The sequence below is a fragment of the Dermacentor variabilis genome, chromosome 3 (genome assembly GCF_050947875.1).
Source record: "Dermacentor variabilis isolate Ectoservices chromosome 3, ASM5094787v1, whole genome shotgun sequence".
NCBI lineage: Eukaryota > Metazoa > Arthropoda > Arachnida > Ixodida > Ixodidae > Dermacentor > Dermacentor variabilis.
In genome coordinates, this window is record NC_134570.1 from 33,174,357 (window position 1) to 33,185,583 (window position 11,227).

Here is an 11,227-nt window from a genome sequence, read left to right on the forward strand (position 1 = left end):
CAGAAAAGCTAGCTTGGCAGTTTTGAAACAAAGTTCTGACACAAGGCCTGCAGTGCAGCCCCTTATAAAGCAAAGCGATCCCTTTTGTAACCTTTAAGCTCACCTACACATCAAACAATATTTTAAAAAAGCTATGTTCACCTTTCCTTGAAACATACTCGATCAATTTCTTCCACGCATCCGGCGCAGAAATTACTTGTGAAAGCTTCTGCCAGATCCTCTCCCTTTCAAGTCCTAATATCATCTCTGACATTAAGCCACCTGTAATAAAGTCAACATATCAAGTTTACCGTATGAATCGTTTAAAACAATTTTTCAGTCTCCTACCGAGGCTAGGCGAGGAAAAATTATGCCGTCTAGAATTGCAGCTGCCACCTGTGCTTGTTTGCCTTTCTTGCACCGCTCCTCCTCCTCTAATCTCACAATTAAAACGCAAAACATTCGCAACTTTTGTTTTGTGTTTATATTTGTGAATTTATTCGTTCAACCACCAATACAAGCGTTCTGCGTCTGCCGAAATGGCAGTTCGAGCGTTGGAACAGATCGCGGAAGCAGACGACAGCGAACAGGTTATAACTAGCGTAACTCTGCCTGTACGTTATGTCCGTAGTGGCAAAACAGTTGAACCAAACATTTGACGCCATATAAGTGGTCTCATCCTGATCAGGGCCAATCACAGGTTCTATTCATCTTCGTCGGTGCGCGCGCCCTCAGGGCACAAGGCAGTGCACAAAGACGAAGAAGGCAATCATGGCGGCCGCACATCCGAATTCCTGGGATCCGCTCTCACCAAAGGACCAAGACCCATCTCCGCAATGCCTGATGCGAATCAAAAAGGACATCACCGAATTCAAAGCCCAACCGCCATACGGTCTCTTCATCGCTCCGCAGGAAGACGACTTGACCAAGATCCACGCCCTAGTCGTGGGCCCCTCTGACACGCCGTACGATGGCGGCATCTTCTACTTCATCTTGAAGTGCCCCTCGACCTATCCTGCGAATCCGCCCAAGGCACGCATCATGACGACGGACAACGGACGGGTCGAGTTCAACCCGAACCTCTACGCCTGCGGCAAGGTGTGCCTCAGCATTCTCGGGACCTGGTTCGGACCGCCGTGGACGCCGGCGCAGACCATCGAGAGCGTGCTCATCTCCATCCAGTCGCTTCTCAACGAAAACCCTTTCACGAACGAGCCCGGCATGTCGTTTTTCTCGCCGCTCATGAAGATCCTCGGCTACGAGAGCAACTACAAATCGTTCCTGCAGCACGAGACAATGAGAGTGGCAGTGTGCGACACGGTCGAAGCGTGCCTCAACGGCACTTCGCCTTGTCCACCGGTTCTGAGGGAGCAGGTGCTCAAAACTTTCTCGGAATCGTACGACAAGTACGAAAAAATGCCCATGGAACGCCTAAACCTGACCGGAACCTCACTGCGTGATAGATCTTTTAACGTCAAGGGAGTATACCAGTACAAGACGCTGTTGGCGCGACTGAAGGATCTGAACGACAGAGTGAAGCAGCGGAACGAAGCAGCAGCGCAAACGGAAAACAAGTAATCTGTTATTTGGTATGGCGGTAGCGCTGACGTGATGCACTGTGTGGCGCGCCGACGCGTGATGCTGACCATTTCGTGACGTGCTGACGCTTCGACTCCAGCGCGTGTGAGGCATCCATCAAGAATATGCCCTCTGTATGCCCCATGCCATGTCCTGTGGCTGTGGTTTTCCTATGAGCCAACCGGGCAATGCGAACTCCAGAGTGCTTTTCGAACCAAAGATTCTTGGCCAACGGTCACGACCTGCAATAGCGCCTGGAATCTGCTCAGCGCTACTGTCTCAAGCCAGCTGTCTTGAGTGGTGCTGTGCGCACGGAACCCACAAAATTTTTGAATAAATACTCCAGAGAGAAATGCGGCACTAGTGTCCATGCGGATTTCTTCAGCGCTGCTTCAACAGCTGTTGGAATAAAGGAAAGTGCATGGATTTTTTTAAATTCTTCCTTCTGGCTTCAAATGACCTTCTGCATTCTCTTTTAACGATGTTGAAGCCCATTTTTCATTATGAAATCGATGAATGGCCATAATCAGCGTTAAAACATGGTGAGTGCTACTTATTGAACATCGTCTAACTTTAAGGACATGCAACTGAACTTTCAAATGTTTAAAACCCGAACCCTCTCAAGTGAAGCTAGCCTAGCAGGACTCTTTGAGCAGTCAGACATTGTACGGTATATCATTGGTCTTATTGAGGTTAGAATACTGGTGAGGCTTATCCAGTGCTGACAAATGGCCACGTCCTCTGCTATAGAGAACGACTAGAAAAGAAGCAGTTCTGAGTAGGATTCCTAAGCCATAAGGACATAGCGGGCAACATTGACGAATTCTATAGCATTAACGAGAGGGTAGCAGTAGTCGTAATCAAATTTAATAAGAGGTATAGATTAAAGGTAGTACAAGCCTACACTCCAACATCCAGTCGCGACGATGAGGAAGTAGATCAGTTCTATGAAGATGTTGAATTAGTGATGAGAAAAATGCAAACTCGGTACACAGTAGTAATGGGTTACTTCAATGCAAAAGTAAAAAAAAGGCAGGCTGGTGAACAAGCAATTTGCAACTACGTTGTGGATTCTAGGAACACTCGAGAAGAGACGTTGGTAGAATTCGCGGAAGGGAATAACCTGCGAATAATGAACACCTTCTTCAGGGACGGTTGAAACAAAAAGTGGACCTGGAAAAGCCCTAATGGTGAAAAATGAAATGAAATTGATTTCACATTTTCTGTCGGCCCCAGCATAGTGCAGGATGTAGAAGTGTTAGGTAGGGTAAAGTGCAGTGATCATAGGTTAGTGAGGGCTAGGATTCACCTCAATTTGAAAAGAGCAAGAGCAAAATTGGCCAAGAAGAAACAGGCCACCATAGACGTAGTAAGGGTAAAAGCAGACAAATTCAGGTCAGCACTTGCAAACAAATATGTAGCCTTAGAACAGAGGGATGAAAATGACAAAGAGGCAATGAATGAAACCGTAACTAGGCTGGCTTCAGAAGTAGCAATATAAATGCTAGGAAAGGCACCAAGGCAACCAGTAGGTAAGCTCTCCCACGTAACAAAGGACCTAATAAAGAAAGGAGGAAGAATAAAAGTGTCCGACTCAAGAGATCATATAGAATTGCCTGAACTGTTAAAACTAATCAACAAGGAGAAAATAAGGGATATTCGAAATTATAACGTGAGAAACACTGAGAAAGCAGTAAAAAATGGATGCAGCACGAAAACAGTGAGAAGGAAACATGGCATCGGACAAACCAAGATGTATGCACTGAAAGATAGGCAGGGTAATATCATCAGCAATCTCGAAGATATAGTAAAAGCAGCGGAAGAATTCTATACTGATCTGCACAGTACCCAAAGCAGCCATGATACCTCCATTGAAGTAGTAATGAACAGGTTACAGAGGCCCCTTCTGTAACTAGCGATGATGTTAGAAGGGCCTTGCAAAACATGAAACGGGGAAAAGCGGCAGGAGAACATGGACTACCAGTCAATTTAATGAAAGATGGTGGAGATGTAATGCTTGAAAAACTAGCGGCCCTTTCTTTATACGGACTGTCTATAGACTCTCAAGGGTCTCAGAGACCTGGAAGAATGCCAACAATATACTAATCCACAGAAAGAAAGACGTTAAAGAACTGAAAACTTTTAGGTCATTAGCTTACTTCCAATATTACATAAAATATTCACCCAGATAATCTCCAATAGAAATAAGGGCAACACTGGAATTTAGTCAACCAAGGGAACAGGCAGGTTTCAGGAAGGGATGCTGTACAATAGATTAGATCCATGTCATCGGTCAGGTAATCTAGAAATGTGCAGAGTCCAATCAACCTCTCTGTATGGCTTTCATAGATTACGAAAAGGCATTTGATTCAGTCGGGATACCAGCAGTCATAGAGGCATTACGTAATCAAGGAGTACAGGACGCCTACGTAAATATCTTGGAAAGTATCTAAAGAGATTCCACGCCTACCTTAGTTTTCCACAAGAAAAGTAGGAATATACCTAAAAAGAACGGGGTCAGAAAAGGAGACACAACCTCTCCAATGCTATTCACTGCGTGCTTGGAAGAAGTATTCAAGATATTAAACTGGGAATGAATAAAGGGTTTCCGCAGAACTACTACGTCAATCTCTTGCCTTTGCTTCGTGTTGTCGACAAATTCGACTTCGCTCTGCCATCTGCTAGCCGCCTGGTTAGCTCAGATGGTAGAGCGGCTGCCCCGGAAAGGCGGTGGTCCCGGGTTCGAGTCCCGGACCAGGACGAATTTTTCTTCAACTATGAGGCTTTTCTTTCGAGGAACCCGTATGGGTTTCCTTTGTAGCAATTGCTACGAACGGGTGGATGTCTCATTTTCCCTTTATTCATTACTTCTCTCCACCTTGCGGGTTTCCGCAGAACTACTACGTTAAACTGGGAATGCTTAGGAGTAAGGATCAACGGCAAATATCTCAGCAACCTTCAATTTGCAGATGACATTGTCCTGTTCAGCAACACTGGCAACGAATTACAACAAATGATTCAGAACTTTCACAGAGAGACCGTAAGAGTGGAGTTAAATATTAATACACAAAAGACAAGGGAACAAGATTTCAGGATCGCCAGTCAGCCCCTAGAGTCCGTGAAGGAGTACAATTACCTGGGTCGATTGCTCATAGGGGACCCTGATCATGAGAAGGAAATTCACAGAATAAAAATGGATTGGAGTGCATTCGGCAGAAATCGTCACATCCTGACTGGAAGCTTACCATTATCATTAAAAAGAAAGGCGTACAATCAATGCATTCTACCGGGGCTAACACATGAGGCAGAAACTTGGAGGCTGACAAAGAAACTTGAAAAGAAAGACCGTGCAAATGGCGATGGAACGAAGAATGCTAGACATGACATTATTAGACAGGTAGAGAGCGGTGTGGATCAGAGAGCAAACAGGGATAGCCGATATCATACTGACATTAAGAGAAAGAAATGGAGCTGGGCAGGTCATCTAGTGCGTAGGTTAGGTAACCGCTGGAGTATTAGGTTTACAGAATGGGTGCCAAGAAAGGGAAGGCACAGTCGAGGACGGCAGAAGATTAGGTGGGGTGATGAAATTAAGAAATTCGCAGGCGCTACCTGTAATCGGTTGGCGCAGGACAGGGTTAATTGGAGATCACAGGGGGAGGCCTTGTCCTGCAGTGGACATAAAATAGGCTGGTGATGATGATAATGATAGTTGAAACTGCTGTAATTTATTTGTGCAATGAAAATCACACCAAAAACAACTGCTCACGTAAAACCCAAGTAGTTTAAGCTAACTTTAATTGTGCGCTCACAAAATAGCAATCAAAAAGGTTGTAATATGCTTTTTTTCAACGGTTGTGTGTGAAATTGCAGAGAAATTTTATACATACTACACCAATCATTCCTATGATTGCAAGCTTTACAGTGCCAGATGTTAGCTTTATAGTGACGTTCATTTGAAGCTGTGTGACAGGCGCATGGCATGGACGGCGCACACTGTATGCGCCCTACAGCCTCGGAGGCCATGACACGTCCCATAACCTGCCATACTGTATTACGTTCTGAGCGCCAAGTATTTATTCTTCATTTTTACAGTGCAGTGGAACCAGACGACATCAAAGGAGGCCCGTTAAGGCAGTAGCGCCCGCTATTAGCTTTCCTCTGTAGTACATACATGTACTCTTATAAAGAGGAAAGGCGCTTTTCATAATTACTACAAGTTGCTAGAGTGGCGGTTATACACAAACGTGGAGATAAGGAAGATATCCGTACACAGCATTTTCATTAAAATTTTTGAACGCGTACTGTACAAGAGGTTACCCACGTTCTTGAGAAAGCATGAAGTAATTTCACCACACCAGTTCCGTTTTCAACAAGATAACTCAACTTGGCAAGCCCAATTGCAAACACGGGAACTAGTAATATAAAGAAAGATCACCGCCCCTTTCCAGTCCGTAAAGATAGTGGAACAGCGAAGCTGTGTTAGTTACACCGAGTGTTACACCATGCAAGTCAAACTTCGCCAGCAGTCTATATTGTATATCTTTTGTTTCACCATTTCTTCACCTTATTTTCGCTTTTGCATGCTCCGCGTGGTAAGCTTGCTTTAGGAGTGCGTTTTTAGTGGTTGTCACAGTGTTTTTTCTTCTTTTATTTTACGCGTGAGGTATGTGTTTGGGTTTTGCCGTGCTGTTCTTGCGCATGCAAGTTGCTCCGCCCTGTGGTCTTCCCACGTACAGTTATAGCTGGGATGGAATGTGCGGAACTACTAATCCAAAGCTTCGTATATTGGGCGCAAGGCCCACCACTGGAGATGCTTGGATTGGTTTGAAGATTGACATCTTTGTGTTTCTTAATGAGGTTACACAAACGTTCGGCTGCAACAGAGAGAACGACATCAGTGACGGTATGCCCGCAGTCCGCCGTTGTCGCTGGCGCTCGATGTATAGAGTTTGCTCGGAGGCGTGGTTAGCAGCATCCGCCCGTGATTGCCACTTGCGATTCTTCAAAATTAAGTTACTTCAAAATTGAATCTGTCCCTCACGTAAGACAATGAATGGCTGATAACCCCTTAAGCAATGGCTCATACCCCCGTAAACGCGGCCTCCTCATTACGACGACAGAAAAGTTAAATTCTACGCTGGAATGACGAGCGGCAACGGAGCCAGCTGTGGAGGAAGACGACGACGCTCTATCCATTGCTGATGATGATAGCTTTAGCGAACTCCGGCAACGACGGCGCAGGGTCCGCCTAAATAGCTTCGCTGGAATACCGAACAAAGGTCGCAAACAGCATAAATATTTCTGGACCTAAGAAATGGCCTTCGATTCCGTGAAACTCGAAGTACTTTTCGCCAATAAGCTGTTTTTTATGGAGTTAGAGAGTGCCGGCTAAATCTGATTCGAAGCTACCTGCAAAATCGTGAGGAATATGTTACGCTGGGGTCATCATCATCCAAGCTAACGCCAGTGACTACAGATGTACCACAATAAGGCTCTACCTTAGGGCCGCTTTCGTTTTTGCTTTATAGAAATGATATCGCAGTATCCCATTAACTGAAAAAAAAGACCAACCCTTCCACTAACGGAAAATGGGTGTAGGCGAAAGTTGTCACGAGCACGTAACCTTCATCACGTGCCCGCAGTAACCCACAGGTAACGATGCCGGATTGCTTCGGCCTCCCGCTCCCTCAGCGCGGGATCTTCTCGCTGCTGTCGGGTTGCCTGAGCTCGCGCGGCTGTAACGGCTGGATCGGCACGCCGACGGCGAGCCCCTTCACGGACGAGTTGTCGCCGCCGCTCGACGAAGGCTGCCAGCTCTTCGGGGGAACGCACAATGCGTGGCCGTCCAATCCGTTTTCCGAGAATGAATAAGAACGGAAACGAAGCCACCGCAGCACGCGCAAGACTCTTTCCTGCCCTTTCCCTTCCCGGCAGAAGCGAAACGGTTCTGATTGGCACGCGCCTACGCAGCTGGAATCCTTGCTAATGGCTCACGTTCACGGCGCCGGCACAGCTGTCAGCTCCTCAACCCGCCTTTTCCCGCAGCTGCTCTGCTCTGGGAGAAGCTGGGTTTTCGCGTGACCGCGACGCCACCGAAACTTGTGAGCCAATACAAGTTTCGCTGGAAAAATGTTTTTGTACTCCAATGACACGAATGTTTTCTTTGTGGTAGTGAAGTAACGTAGAGTTAAAAGAAAATAGGTGGTTAAGAGAGTTGGGTAAGTGGCTAGGTGTAAACAAGCTTCAACTCAATGTCAACAAAACAAAGTGTGTAATTTTTAGCTCTCGAAGCATGCAAGCAAATGTTTTATTAGTCTTCATTTCTCTAATGATAAAATCAAGCGCACAAAGCGAATAAGATTTTTTTTAGTTTGTTTTGCATGAGTTTTCTTGGAATCAGCATGTTGACCATTTCAACTTGAGGCTGCCACAGATAGCAGGTGCTTTAGAAAGAATGAGACATCAGTTACCAGTTAGGGTCAGGCCAAATCTACAATAGTCTTTGATACAATCACAGATACTGCACTGCATTATCGTACGGGGCACAACTAATGGTACTAACATCAAAAGTTTGCGAGACACGGACTCCACTGGGGATTTCAGTGGTCGTTAGAAATTGATATTAGTAAGCAAAATACACACGAGCACACTCGCGACTCATGTTTTCGCTGAGGTGAAAAGAGATCCGTAAAAATTTGAAAAAAAAAAAGCTTGCCTCATGAAAAACGGAATTTTTCAGCTCAGAAATGAGTGTTATCGATTGCAAATTAAGGACAAATTATGACAGACAAAGCCTTAACTTCTTCATCTCTGCTTTCTAGAATGATAACAGCAATAATGAAAATGAAACTCAGCAAGCAAAGTCCCTGAGACATTTGTGAAAGCTATTTTATCGCGATCAGTTAATCGATGAAGCCTCTATTTGCTTTCTTTTCCCAGGGTTTAGGTGATACAAAACTTGCCACTTTTCTTACTTGATGTCGGGCTCTATTTTGGGAGAGTGTTTAAGCCTACGCAACAAACGCTTAGTGGATTTTCTTTGCATAATTGCTGTTTGAAGAACACCGTTTACCTCTTGGTAAATGCATTTCCTGTTTCTTGTTTATGTATTCGTTGTCGAGATTTTGATTTTGCAAGATTGTATGAAAAGTTGTGTTCCATTGAATTTTTTTTGACACGATGGTACTACGTTACCCTTGCTGCTCGAGTGCACAGAATATAGAAGACAACGACCTAGTCAGGTGCAGACAAGCATCTTCAGTCCCTGGTTATCCTTGGTTTAGTTTCCCTGTCTTATATTTGCATGTTTCCAAAAAATAAAACGAATATATATATATATATATATATATATATATATATGGAAAAGGGCAGGTGAGACTGACAAACTGAAACTGAAGCTCGCATTGCCCCCGTCGCCTTCTACCCTATCCAAATATCATGATTAGTGCAAAGAAACTGGACGTGTACATAGACGACATTCATTAACACCCAAGAGATAGCAGAACGACTATGTTATTTCAAGCGTGGCGTCACGGACCATAGCGGGAGACTACAGAAAACTACGCTTTCGTAAAAAAGAACGTTATGAAAACCCAACGCACATATGTTGGAATCTATATGAAGATCCACCGTGGTTGCTTAGTGGCTATGGTTTCCAAGCACAAGGCTGCGAGATCGAATCCTGGTCACGACGACCGCGTTTCGATGGGGTCGTAAACGGCGGTGTGCTTAGTGGTCCAAATTATACCGGAGTCCCCTACTACGGCGTGCCTCATAATCAAATCACGGTTTTTGCACGTGAAACCCAAAAATTTATTTTTTTAAATCTACGTGAAGCGAAGGTTTCGTGAAGCTGCTAATGCTACAAAACTAAAAGCGATGAGTATAGTCGTATTTTCATCATCATATGCAACGTGCAGTCTCATCAATTGTTTGTGCATCTTTATGGACTACATCATTGACCAACTATAGTGTGATCGTTTTTAAACTTTACAAAATTATAAAAAATCGCCTGTGGTAGATAGCATAATTCTAACCGTTGCGCTGGATTATTCAAAGAGGCAGACATGACTTGTAAGAGCAATCTAAACAGATAATAAAGCAATTAACAAAAATCTAACTACCTTCTAAATAGTTACTTGATGGCACATATTGCAATTTACAAATTGAAGCCGATGGAACACGTCTGGAACAAACTTGGAATAAAGTTAGAGGATGGAAATGAATGGAATGCCAATTTGAAAATGTCCTCTGTCCAGGACCACATCCGACGTCGACACAAACACAATCCTTGCATGAAACCTGTCGCGTAGTTAAAGAGAAATAGAAAAAAAAAAGAAGCAGCAGATCCAAGAAGTTCAAATCTATACAGAGGGAAGCTTTGAGTAAGTGCATCAAGAGTGGGAACAAGAGTTTGTGTTTACTGAATGTCCGTCCAAAGCGAAACGGAAGAATTTATTCAGGCATTGTAGAGAGGCAAATGCAATGCCGCTGCCGCGGATGCGCGAAGGCGAACTTTCTGGACCTTTTTCTTTCCCCCGCATGGCCGGCGCCGCCGCTGTCGCGGTGATGATGGTAATGATGATGATTTGTTGGCATTCCCATTGAAACGGGGCGGTGACAAATAAGTCACCTAGCCTGCTTGAGTTACACAAATATATGCTATACATGATTTTCATTCTAGATGTATTTTTGTAAGAACTCTTCCTCAAAATGTCTCTAACTTGTACCGCTACCTATGTCTGTATAACGGACCCGGTCGCATCTCTTCCGTTTTTTTTTTTTCATCAAGACTCTAAACGTCTCTTGCGTATCTCACCAGGTGAGCGGCTGATGCTTCCGTCCACTTTAAATCCAAGCACATCTGGAAGGTGTACATTACGTGCGGGTATCACTGCGTGAATCCCTTCGCAATTCAATAGGATGTCCAGAGTGGTCTCCGGATTTTGCTCCGGTATGTTTTTGTCCTGAGGCAACCAATCCGAGCATCAAGTAAACCAGCCCTCGCTTACGCGCGGTGATGATGATAATGATGATGATTAAATGGCATCCCCTTTGAAACGGGGAGGTGGGTTGCGCCACCATCCTCTTGCTATTATACTGCCTAATGTCTTACCTATAGGTTAAACAAGAAAAAAAACCTATGAACTCCCACAACCAAATTTTCTGATCCCCTATTGCGAACTTTGCTTTTGTACGTCTCCGTTTTTTGTCTTTTCCCTACTTTTCTTCCACCAATCCTCCAACCGCCTCTTACTAATACCTATTGCGGACATGTTTACTTTTCCACTGCTCTCGCTGAACCCAAGGGCTTCAAGGAGGCCAGTGGTGCCTAAATCGACCACTGGGAAGTCGTCTTCACATTCTAATAAAACATGCTCCATAGTTTCCCTATAGCTTTACCGCAGCAAGCACATGCTTCTTCTCCCTCCTTATATGTCGCTTCATAGATGCGTGTTCTAAGACATCCCGATCTCGCTTCGAAGACTAATGAGCTTCCCTTTGAATTATCATAAATTATTTATTTCCTGATATCGTTTTTTTCCCCTTAAGTAGTAACTCATGCTACGTTTCTTTTCCATTGCCGCCACCCATGAGATTATTTCAGCCTCTCTGACTTTCCACTTGACGTTCTTTGTTGCTGTGTTGCCCACCCTACAGGCCGCAT

General features: G+C 44.6%; 1 pseudogene; it reads left to right on the forward strand.

The window, feature by feature from the left end:
- Positions 1–666: 666 nt before the first annotated feature.
- Positions 667–1,908, forward strand: LOC142573927 (ubiquitin-conjugating enzyme E2 Z pseudogene; annotated as a pseudogene).
- Positions 1,909–11,227: the final 9,319 nt, after the last annotated feature.